Source organism: Patagioenas fasciata, chromosome 3 (genome assembly GCF_037038585.1).
Source record: "Patagioenas fasciata isolate bPatFas1 chromosome 3, bPatFas1.hap1, whole genome shotgun sequence".
NCBI classification, from domain to species: domain Eukaryota; kingdom Metazoa; phylum Chordata; class Aves; order Columbiformes; family Columbidae; genus Patagioenas; species Patagioenas fasciata.
In genome coordinates this window covers 71,493,077-71,505,362 of record NC_092522.1, presented here as the reverse complement: position 1 = coordinate 71,505,362, position 12,286 = coordinate 71,493,077, and the positions used below count along the sequence as shown (strand labels likewise).

The 12,286-nt window shown below is 37.4% G+C and overlaps 1 protein-coding gene across 3 annotated transcripts in view; it reads left to right on the top strand.

Moving 5' to 3' along the window:
- Positions 1 to 12,286, top strand: part of NKAIN2 (sodium/potassium transporting ATPase interacting 2) — a 548,040-nt gene that overhangs the window by 13,647 nt on the left and 522,107 nt on the right. The gene's annotated exons all lie outside the window — the stretch shown is intronic.

The window sequence follows — 12,286 nt, the reverse complement described above, 5'->3', positions numbered from 1 at the left end:
TGATTGGCACATCTTTTTGTTGCAGTGGTGTACCTAGATTTTCACTCCACATTTTGCCTCCACACTACTGTTTAAGGAATATTAGACCACCCTCATTTTTGATTAAAAATAAGTTAGAAAATCCTGTCTTTCAGTTAATCTTCCTACAATGTAAGAAAAGAAATACTTGCTTTGACAAGCTTACTGATTTAATGAAAAAGGTTTTACATCATCATGGCTTTACTGGATACCCTCCACCATGGGTAGTGCTACCATAGGGAAGGCGGCCTTGGAAAGGAGGAACCATTTTCATAGGCACTTAATAATCACTTAGGGTAGACATGTGTCTATGGAGTTCTAACTAGAGAACTTGTATTTGCAAAATATCATATAGTTATTTACTTTTATAATCCCTTTCTTCTTGTGTCTTCTTTAGTATCCCTATGATTGCAGAAGTAATATAAGCTCTTTCACTAGCCAGCTGGCATAATCTTAAAGTACGTATTTCTAGTGTGTGTTATTGGAGATCTGTGTCATTTTCCTCTTCTTCTTTCTTTATTTGCTGCTATACTTTCTCATCCATGTTAGCGCCTGAGAGGAATTCCCACCAGATACCTCAGTGCCTGAGCTGCCTATCAGGATGATACAGGCAGGCAGGTGCCCCCAGGGGGAGAATTCACTACTCTTTGTTAGCATTTAGCTGACTTAGGTGCTCTAAATCATGGTCTGGAAGAACCAGTATCACTACCAACTCAGTACAGAATATCAGGTCCTAAATTAGGTGCCTAGAATACACAGAATACATATGGTTGCTCTGCCTACATGCACTTCTGGTGTATATTTCTTTATACTAGGTGTAGGGTAGGTTAAAATATGGACAAACTTTTTTTTTTTTTTTTTTTTTTCCACCCTCTATATTTGCTTTCGATGCCTTCATCTTTGTAATCAGCTGTGCAAGAGCACAGGCAAGCTGTCCTCATTAGGCAGCCAATGTTTTTTCTGAACCGGCTGTAGGGCTATAGTGTCTTTTGGTGGCATGCTGACAGAGGATCTGGAGAATAAAAAACTCCTTTGCAGGGGCTGTTATCACTTATCCTGGCAGATACACTGCATGATGGAGTGTGCTGCTTCTGAAGCAAGCCAGGTTTAAAGAAAAGTGGAGTGGAAAGGTAGGCGCTTACACCACATGCATACACTCTGCCATAACCAGATTTGTTAAACTATAGCATTTCCTGATGGAACTGCACAACACATCAAGAAAAAAAAAAGAGAAAAAAGGAAAAAAGAAAAATAAAAAAGAGGCTATTTCTTCAGTCTTGCTTATGTAATAAGATGGATATAATTGTAAACAAGAAAGCTGTAAAATAGAGTTAATAAAATCCATCCTTATAAGGACTATTTACCCTCATAATGGTGACTGAGTATGTGTTTCTCAAGAGCTGACAGACACTCATGGAGTTTGTGAGAGCGTTTTTCTTTCATATCGTCCTTTTGTCACTGTTCATATCTTTTCACTACTTGGGACCTACTTATATTACTTCCTTGGAATGTCTTGATAGTGACAGGTAGATTGAGCCACTGCTTAGTTGATACTTGTTGTATTAGCTTGCCTTCTGTTGCTGCTGCTATGAGCAGTGTTGCTTATATAGCTATAACGTAAGCCATATAAGCAGCAAGAATTGCCTAATAAGTAGCTACTAATAAAGACAGAATCACTCTTTCTAGTTCTTTCATATGTCATTAAGGCTTAGTGAATCTTCTTGGTTGCAGTTGGTCAGTCAGTGATCTGTTTGGTGCCAAGGTAATGTCTAACCAAACAAATCCACCTACATTTCATTGGACTATCAACTTTTTTCCTACAGGTAACTGTGGTTAAAATTGTGAGGGAATATCTATTCTGTTGCAGCAAAACAGGAGAAAAAGGTGCAGAGAGGCTCCCAAGAAATAATGCACATCTTGGGGAAATGTTTCTTCAGTGAAAGAAAATTCATTGGCAAGAAGTGAACGAAATGACAGTAAGGCTTATTGAATTCAAGAAGTGCAGTTAGGAAAATAAGAACCTGTCTCTGATGTAGTTACAGACCACCATGAGCTGTGGGGATAAAGGAATGGGGAGGGGAGATGGAAAAGAAAGAAAATGCATCACAGGCATGACTGATTTTAATTTTGGGAATTTAATTTCACAGGTATGTCCTTCCCCTAGATCAAGCTTTTTTATACTGCTCTGAAATCCAAGAGGTCAAAATGAATAACAGTTTTTCAAGGATCCATGGGTCAGACGAGATAGAGGGGTTGAAGGAAGCATGCCAGTTTGAAATATTTATTCGATGTATGTGTACATATACAGGAAATGTATGTGTGCTTATCTAACAGGAGAAAAAAATGGGTGTGTTTCAGTGATGTGTAAAGATGTCAAATTTGACATCAGATTTGTATTTAAAGGAGTGGTGTCAGGTACTGCAGGTGTACTGCAGTGGATACATGATCACACTCCATATATCATGGGGTTGGGGACTTTCAAAGGAAAACTCACATATCTCTATAGCTTGAGTTGGAAAACTGGTCTTCTTGGAGAAAAGATTAGTAAATGTAGCTTAGGCACAAGCAGAGTCTTAAACAATATATTTAATAAATGGTATGTATAAGCAATGGATTACATGCCCATTTTCAGCTCTGCATTGCAACAAAGGAGACAGCAGCTTAAGCAAATACGCCTGAATGAAGTCATAGCTCTGAATGTGTGTGTACTGTGAATTTTTAAATTAGAATCCTGGTGAGCTGAATAGAGTCATCTTCTCCTACGCTGCATGGGTGGTACTCAAGACTTTAGGAGAATGGATGATAAATCTGATACTAATGGAAGTGTATTAGAAAGAGATATGAATTTATCTTGATGCATGTGTCACAGGTGAATTTGTCTTTAGCAGACCTGTGAACTGAGTAAATGATAAATGTTTCATATTTGTGTCATGGAGTTAAATGAGAAAGGTCAGTCATTCTGCCACTTCCTACTATAATTATTAATGCCAGACTGCTAATTTGGGAGAAAGAGGAAGGAGAACGGAGGAAAAGAAAAAGCAACCTGGGTAGTGAGAAGAGATGGCAAGACCCAGGACCCTGCTGGGAACTCAGAAATACAGAACTCCTCTTCAAAGCTGTTATATACTTCAGAAGTGAATACAGATGAAGACCATCTGCTGCTGGATCTTGCTGACCAGGGATCTCGTTGGTTCTGGCCATTATTTGGAGGCACTAGGACAGTGACCTGGGAAACAGAGTGGTCTCTAGAGACAAGGGGGATGGACAGAATGTCGCATGCACATACATGTATTGCTGACCGTCAGAACTGATGTTTCCTTTGGCAGAAATTTCTCTTCATTCCAGTTACCCGTGGCTTGCTCATGTGAAAGGGAAGTCAGCTGAGTCATTTGAGTGGCCTACATGGAAAAAAAAATACTTTTAGCTTACGTGCTCCAGCAGCAAGCAACCACACTTCAAGCTCCTTTTGTGAAAAAAAAAAAATCTAATATGCTTAGATCAATAATACAAAACTTGTAGCAGTCTGTAGTTTATTTTGAATATATTTAGAAAGTCTACTAACATTCAAGCTTCAGCTCACATTTTATGATAAAGAAATCAGCATAAATTGAGGACCCTGCATAATGTCAGTGATACAAGCTTTTATTCATAAATTGTATAAATGTTGATTTTTAATGCAAAACTAAGCCCACATTAACCAGACACACGATAAAGGAAAAAGTGCATTACATTTGGGCAACTGCAGTATTTTAAAAACTACCCACAGTAAGAGACCTTTTGGCTAAGACAAGGTGGTAGTTTACAGGTTTCTTCTGCTGTTGAAACCTGTTCTTTTTTGCCTTTTCACTCAATTTACAAAATCACCAAATAATTTTCTTTTTCTCTTTATCTTTTCATATTTATCGTCAAGCAGTACATGCTTTGTAGTTACTGAATATATTAAAAATTGTGTTATTTTGATTTTATGGGGGGTTAATTCTTACTGATGTGAGCTTTTAACTTTATTTTTTCCTAACTTGATTTTAGTACTCCTTTACAAATATCTGTGTTTGTTTCCTGCAGCTTTTCAATCATCAGAAAAATATTCCATGCAAAATTTAAGCATTTGCTAAAATCCCCTGAAGCTTTACTGGTATGATGTTGATATGCATAGGCTAAATTGTTTTCCCTTAGTTCGCTCTTCTCTGCTTTGTCTTCCAGTTTACTTTAGCTGCTAGTAAGGCCTGAAGACTAATTTGCTGCTTTGGCTACTTGGTAAGCTAAGAAATAATCAATATCATGAAAACTGTTTAAATTAATTCCATGGACTTACCTTGTGTCCTCACATAGGCTATAGTTGCTTGGTTTCTCTGCAGAGAGCAGGGTGGGCGGAAGTACTCCTGAGGACATACTGAGGATGGGGAAAGGGTCTTATCTCCCTTCCTGGCTGAGCTTAGGTGTGCACCCACTGCCCACATTAGATGCCTGTGTGGGCTTAAGATCTGTACTTGCCAACCTGTGCTGGACACAGATACTGAGATTTCTCTTTTGCTACCAATGGGAAGCTCGGTCCTTTCTGTCATGATGTATCTGGAGAAGGAGTGGTGGTCGCTGTCATGCTGGCCATTATTCAAATAGTGACTTGTTGGTTTGTGCACACAAGAAAAAAGCCTCTATTTCTTGGCATCTTGAGCAGACTGGGGCTGAAGACTTCATTTCTCAGCCGTGTTGAGCAAGAGTACCCTCACCAGCAGCCCAAGACTAATGGGAACATCTATCTGTCTCTTAGTCTGGGGCAGGAACAGGACAGAGAAAGGAAAAAGATACCTGAGCTCCATATATGTGAAACAGAAGAGGTCTCTAAAGAAATGTACCTGGACTCAGCTGACTGGACCAGTATGTGTTTTCTTTGATAGAGTTATCAGATGCATGAACAATATTAAGAGCAGCCTTATAGTGGGAATTTGTTTAGTGTGGTATTGAGCTGGGTAGAAGTAATGTCAGTTGCTTGCCCAAAGTCATGACATCAATCAGTGGCAACTGGATCTGAAGTCGTAACCCTTGATGCTTTCCCTTTCAGGAGTGATTTTATTTAATTTCTTCTTCAGTAAAGTGGTTCAAAGATTAGTTACAAATCTAGGTAACTAGATTTTGACTCACTGCTGTTACCAAAATCTAGATTCAGACACTAACCCAAATGCCTCTTTACAAAACAAAGTTGTGTTTAAAACATTAATAAACTCCTAAGAAAATTCCTTATAGAAACTACTTTCATCTCAACACCAAGTTGCTTTATCAGGAAAAGCAGGATTAAGGTGGAAGGATGAAACATAAATTTTATTATTTTTTTTTTTCCTTCCTTGCACTCTGAAATGTGGTTGATTCTATCATCACTGGTAGTTATCTAAAAAAACTTGAAAGGGAAAATTCCTTAAGTTTGTTTTCTTCTGCTAAGTTACTGGTCATGGTCTGATTTTATTCAGTGAGACTTTTTAAAGCCAGTTTCAACAATAACAAAAAATGAGTATACTCCTCATTCTCTATGCCTAGGAGACACACTGAGCAAGTCTGGGCAGCCTGTTAATTGTCATAACATTGCTCTTTTCTGTTCATTCTCTTAACTCTGCACCCTCCTTGCAGGGCAGGGCTGTGCCTGCCACAGGCTGGGTTGTAGTGTCCCCTTCAGACATGGGATGCCACGTGTGAGGGGCCAAGGGCAGCGTACAGAATGCTGGTGTTCCTCACCAGGTTGTGGTCTTTTGCCTTTGAGCATCCCTCTATGACTTTTTTATTTATTTCAATAGCTCCTTATAGCAATTTCCAGAACAGCCGAAGATACTATTATCTTTGAATTCAGATTTTTTTTTTTTTTTTAATTCGGCTTTTCTGCATGCTCTTCTTAATATGCTTGAACCATATTTTGCACAGAAAGGATTTTTTTGCTGACCGTTGTCCCATGTTTTACATTGCAGGTATCCCACAGGCAGAACTGAGCTGTTCTTTTCCTAATCTGTCCTTCTCTTTGGCTGCACTGTCCTTTGAATCTGGGCGGGGGGAGAGGGAGGAAAAAAGAAGGATGTTGTGGTTTATTTGTTGCATATCTATCTGATTATTGTTGCTATGAACTTACTACCATTTGCCAGACAAGAAGAAAAACCCACAGAAAACCACCACCAATAACAAAAAAAATCCCTTACGTTTAAAATGTATTCTCTATGATCTACAGTCTTCATAAGGACAGTTCTGGTACTGTCAGAAGGATGGTGTGCTTTCTGGGCTTATCAAAGGTCAGTGATGTTTCTTTGTCTCTCCAGTGTCTTTCTGTTTAAGCAAGTGAGCTTTCAACAGACCAATTCTGAGTTTGTGAAAGCAAGACTGAAGTTTTTGAAAGCTGCCCCTGTTTTCAGTCACCCAAATCTGTTAAAATTTAAATATAAAATGGAAATGCAAATGCATTTCTGGCAGCTTTGAAAGTCTTAGCTTATGGGAGCTCTGTTGCAATTGCCAAAGTAACAGTCCATGAAAACTCTGTATCAGCCAAGTGACTCAAGGAAATCATTGGTAGCCACCATTACGGTTTTGTTTTCATTGGCAAAAACATTAAGGTAGTAGCTTTGCTGTCTTTCGTCAGTTTTTCATCTAGACTGCTAGTATTAAAAAGTATGATTACTTCATTGGAAATGTGCAGCTTGCTATAATTCCTGGAATATTCTCTGTTGTATTTTATTTTCTGTGTCTTATTTTTCTCTTATTATTAGCATAAAAATTAATTGGATGATGATGTTTGGCATTTATAAAGCTTCAGCTTTGTAAAGCTCCTTATATTTGGCAATACAAAGGTCAATCAGGGATCTTTTCTGGATTTGATTACTTTGTCATGCTTTCTAGCTTTTACCTTCCCATTACTCACCTATATTTGCAATTTTAAATTTTGTCAAAAAAGAAGAAATATAGTAGAAATCAATTTCCTGATTACTTTTTCATTTCTCCCTTTTTTTTTTCAATACCGTCTCCCAATAAAGTTTTAAAGCATATGTATCTGTCTGACTACCTTTTCTATAGGAAGTGATTAAATGTTATGTTAAATGTAATCTAGAAACAGATGGCCAATTATATGCGTGATATCAGATGCTATCTCAATATCTCTAAAACATGCTATCTCAATATCTCTAAAACATACCATCTTATGAATGTTTACTCACATACAAGTTACTCCTTCTTCAAGGAACACTGATAAGTAATACTAGTAGCTAGAATTTATATGTGAGGAAAAATTAATTTAAGAAAGTCTTAAAGTCTAATATTTGTTATATTCAAAGCATGTTTTCCTTCTGTTTATCTAGCACAGGCACAAGACCAGTTAAACTGACTTTGTGAATAACTGCATTTCATGTTGTGACAAAAATGCAGATGGTGATTATCACTGTGTCTGAAGAAAACAAAAATAGTTATTGTGAAAAAATATGTGGAATATCTTCAGTATTTGAGGACACCTGTCCTGTTAGTTTGTACGGCAGTACTGAAATTAAACTACAGCTGCATTCTCCTAGTCACCATATAAAAATATCAGGTAACATAGATCGCTGTCTGACAAAGCTGTCAGATTGATTCTGGTTTGGGTAAATTATTAAAGGTTACAAACTTTCCAGTGTTCCTAGTCACCTGGAGGAATATAAATATAGGCTGGAAGTGGTTGTCACTGCTGCCATCTCCTTAGATTGCCATTGAAAATCTTAATTCTGAAAGCTTTTCCAGTAACTGTTCTGAAAGCAAAAGGACCCTGTTACTTTTCCATTTGTGTTGCCTCATCTTTTGCAGCCTAGAATACAAAAGATTTATGGGAAACAATAAAGTATTAAAGATCTCTTTTTACGTATTTGATTTTTTTTTTCTTTTTCAAGGAGTGTAGTTTGCTGTCAGTGATAATGCCTGTTGAGATGGAAGTCCAGGTGATAGCAGTATTGAAAACAGAGTTGAGAAGATGGCTTGGCTTTGAAGTAAAGATCTAGTGAACAAGTCATCATGACTGTTCATCTTGGATATCTGTTGAAGTGTCTCAGCTAGTTACTGCTGAACTCTATGATCGTGTAAAATGGCTTTGCTTTACTACAATCTATGTAATTTTTTTATTGACTTGTAGACTTTAACCTTTTGGGGCCAGTTCAGAAAAGTATAGATTTCTGTTGCTCACAAACACTCTGGCTCTTTTTATATGTATATACTCTTAGAGTGCATTACATTTTCCGACTCTTTTACAATGTTCACCTATCTCATAGCAATATTTTGAGGATGACAATCTGTCTGCATTTCACACCAACAGAAAAGCTGAGATTACTGCATCATTATTGATTAAGCGGTAATAAATAGTTGTACAGGAGTATGGTGTCAGCTTCATATTCGGCTCAACTGATTTCAAAATGCAAAACTTCCCTCTGAGAATTTTTTTTTGATACTGATATAATTTTGTTTTCCACGCAGTTGGAGAAATAAATATTATTAGAATGATCAAAGTGAATCACCCGTGTTTCCTATTAAAACAAACATTTGGATATGCTCATCACTAAACTATGTGTGAATTTGGCCTAGTGTATTAACTTGACAAATATTTTATACTGTGAGCCAGGCATGTTTAATCAAGAGCAACAGCTGTCAAACCAGTAGCTGTACTGGTAGTGATACTTGGTCTGGATTAACAGTTTTATCTAGGGCTGTATTCAGCCCATCTTTTTCCAGGAATCTCTACAAGGATAGTGTTCAGCTTTTAATGAAACATAAAAATTACTGTTGGTAGAATTAATTTTATTATGCGCTTTATTTTGCTTCACCTAATACTATGTATGTTTAACCTCAAATATTTTCAGTTTTTCATTTGTTCCTTGACTTTGTCCTAGAAAATATAGCATATACTGCAAAAGTTATAATTGATTAATACTGTATTCTTTTCAATTACCACTGTACTTTAAATACCACTTAGATATTCTTACCAAATTATTATACAGTGTTCTTAAAATATTTACTTTTTTCAATGGTTAGACTGGTATTCAGGAAAAAATTACATAAGAATTACATTTCTTGCTTGAAAAATGGCAGAATACATAGGACAAAAAGAAGAAAAAAGTGATTCTCTGGGTCTGCTTTTTCATCAAAAGTGGCTTTCAAATTTGTCATTGGCAAGTACTCAGCCTTGCCAAAAAATGTAGGCTTTGGTACTGAAAAGTGGATGTTTTTTCTACAAGTTCTTACTTTTTGAAGATGAATCACTGTAGAATTTTGTAAACATGGAAAATGCAGATGTTTTTGATAATAATTTTGAATAGATTCTGATTATCTATATGGGTTGAAATCAGTCATGCTCCAAAAAATGTGTGTGTTTTTGTGGGTTTTTTTAATCCTCCTACCTATGGTGTAGAGAATACTAGTTCTTTGTCACTAGAAAGGAGTGGGATTTCAGGCTCAGTTCCTACACAGTTTTACATGCCTGGACAGTTGCCTAGGGTAGCTCTCTTTTGTGGCTCCTTATGGTGTGTAGGTCCTTGCACTTCACTGCAGCAGGAGTGTCAGTGAAGACTGGAGTGCTCTTGGCTTGCTGTAAAGGCTAATGCAGGGTTCTACTGTCTCAGTTTAATTCCTCTAAAGATGCAAAGACTTTTTTTTAATGTATTTTTTTTTTCTCCCCTAACAAGATTCTGACTTTAAAAAGTAGCCAGAGCTTTTGATACATGAGGATAAGAATAACAGACTTCTGAAACAACAATCCAGAATTCTGTCTGATTATTTCTGCTCTTACATTTTTTTAAAAGCAATTTTTACCACCTGCCTTTAGTCTTTGTCTTTTTTGAAAGTGCTGAGGGAGCTGTGTGATCGTCTGATTAAAGTCAGTATCATAATGCATATCTTAATGGTATATCATAAGGGCAGAAGATTAAATCTGCAGAGACTGCCTCTTGACATTTTTCTAAAATTTGCACGTGCACTTTCTCCAAACTTTCTTATAAACATTTTTAGTTGTGTTTTTTTTTTTTTTTTTAATTAAGACATGCTACATATATGCACACAAAGAAAATACACTAAATTCTTCCGTTTCAAACTGTATTAACTGCTAGTTGAGTCTGCAGAGTCACTGATAGCTATGCTAGGCTGCTTGTCCTCCCTTATGTCAGTCATTAGTAGTGTCTAGTGTCTGCAGAATGCTATGTGTTGACAGTAGAGAAGCAATGAGTCATGCAAGATGTACGGTTCCTTTGACTCTGTGTCATGCGGGCGTGTGTATCCAAAGGATGCTTCCTGCCAAACCTGGAACTTGACTCTAGAGTTGTAAGAGTAATTTCTGATGTGTACTTGTCTCTGGCATGTGATTTTCTTTGATATATGAGAAGTGTTACTTTAAAACATGAAACAATTGTGTGCATTTAAGCTGTGAAACTTTGAATTGCATGATTAACATGTGGACAAAAATGTAATTGCAGGCATGTATTTTCATCTGACTTTAAAAACTATTAGGCAACCTTCCAGTCCCACATTTTGAAATTAAGATTACTTTGCCACTTTCCAAATAAGTCAAATGTAAAATTGGAAAAAATTGTAATGCATTCTGATAGTTCCTTTGCTGGTTATCCTGACAGAATGATTAATAAAATCACTATGTGATTTTATATCATACAGTCTCAAATAACAACTTCTGAAAGAATGCTTCATTCCTACTCAGTCTGAAAATACCTCTGTGTGACTTACTGTACACCTTATCAAAAAACTCCACATCATTTCTTCTATCAGTTCGTTACTGCAAAAAACACTCGTTGCACTAAAGAAATGAGAACAACACTGGATTTTGTAAAATACTGGCAGTCAGGCCAACAAGCTCTTTTAATGGACTGGAGTGACAGACATGGCAAGTATTTGTTATTCTCCCTGGCAGTTTCTGAGTCACAGAGGTGAAGGGCTTTAATGCTGCTGAGGCCATGGGAAGTCACAGTGGACGTGTCTGTGGTGGTGGTGAGACATATTATGTGGGGTCCCCACGTATCTGGCTCTTTGCTGATATAGGTAGGATTAAGTTTGGATGATGAAGCAGTTACCTCATCCCTGGAGGTGCCATTTTCAGAAGAGCCCTGACATTATATGGGACACTGACCTGGCAGCATGGTAGCCCCACAACAGTACTTACGTCTCATTGTTAAAGTGATTGGTTTGGATTCTCAGTGAAAAACACCCTGAGTCCAAAACTTCATCAACAGGCACAAAGGTCTGTAGTCACAGTCCCCTCCATGAGTCACGTCGGGGTTTAAGCAGCGATGGAATTGCAGAGCAATTGCCACAGGCAATGCTGCAGCTGTGACAGTGTCTGAATATCACGCGTTCATTAATCACAAAGTTTTTTGTAATGTGATTGTCCCTGATATCTGGGGTTGTGTGGTTGCCAGCAAGATCGTCAGGATTGCACTTTGACTCCCCATGGAAATAGTCTTTATTTACTGTATAATTAATTAGTAAGTTAAAACTGAATAAAACAAGGCCTGGCATAAAGTTTCATCCTGGTTTTCTTGCATCCCTCAGGGCAGTGTTCTCCCTCTCAGTGTTCACAGCATAATTAAATATCATTCATCCTTTGAAGGGCTTCCCAGGTAAGAAGGAAAGAAAAGAAAGGAGCAGGGAGGATGTGGGGGAAATACTGTGAGCAGAGGGAGGGACATTAGCATGGGGGAAAGAGGGAAGTAAGGACAGGATAGAGACAGCATTTGGGGCAGGTGGAGGTGGTTAACACAGGTCCTTGACTTGTAGCTGAGGATCTCAAGTGGTTCAGAAGCACAAGCAAGTTATGGTATCAGCTGATGCATTGTAACATACTTTGCATATTTAAAAACAATTATTCCTTCAGCTTTACAGTGCCTTTTTTGGTAGATATACTTTTAAATGCTAAGAGATTGTTTTAAAGGTTGGGGGACCAAGTTTGCAGAAGTAGTCACTGCTTTCAGATAGTTAAATTTTAAATGTATAGCTTGATATACACCAAGACATAATTCACAGGGGTTTCTAGCCACAACTCCTGTTCACTGTACTTTGAATTTTGTATATGACATTTGTGGAATTTGAACCACAATTTGACTTTGGATGAGATCCATGAAATTGTTCCTCTGCAAATATACTGGCCCAAAGGGATTTTCCAGTCTCCATATGACCACATTAGGAAAAAATCCTACTAGATTCTGAGTGCAATCTGTGCATTTTATTCAACTCTGAAAGAAAGTAAAAGAAATATACTGCAAGAAGAGCACATGATGTTAATTTGCAA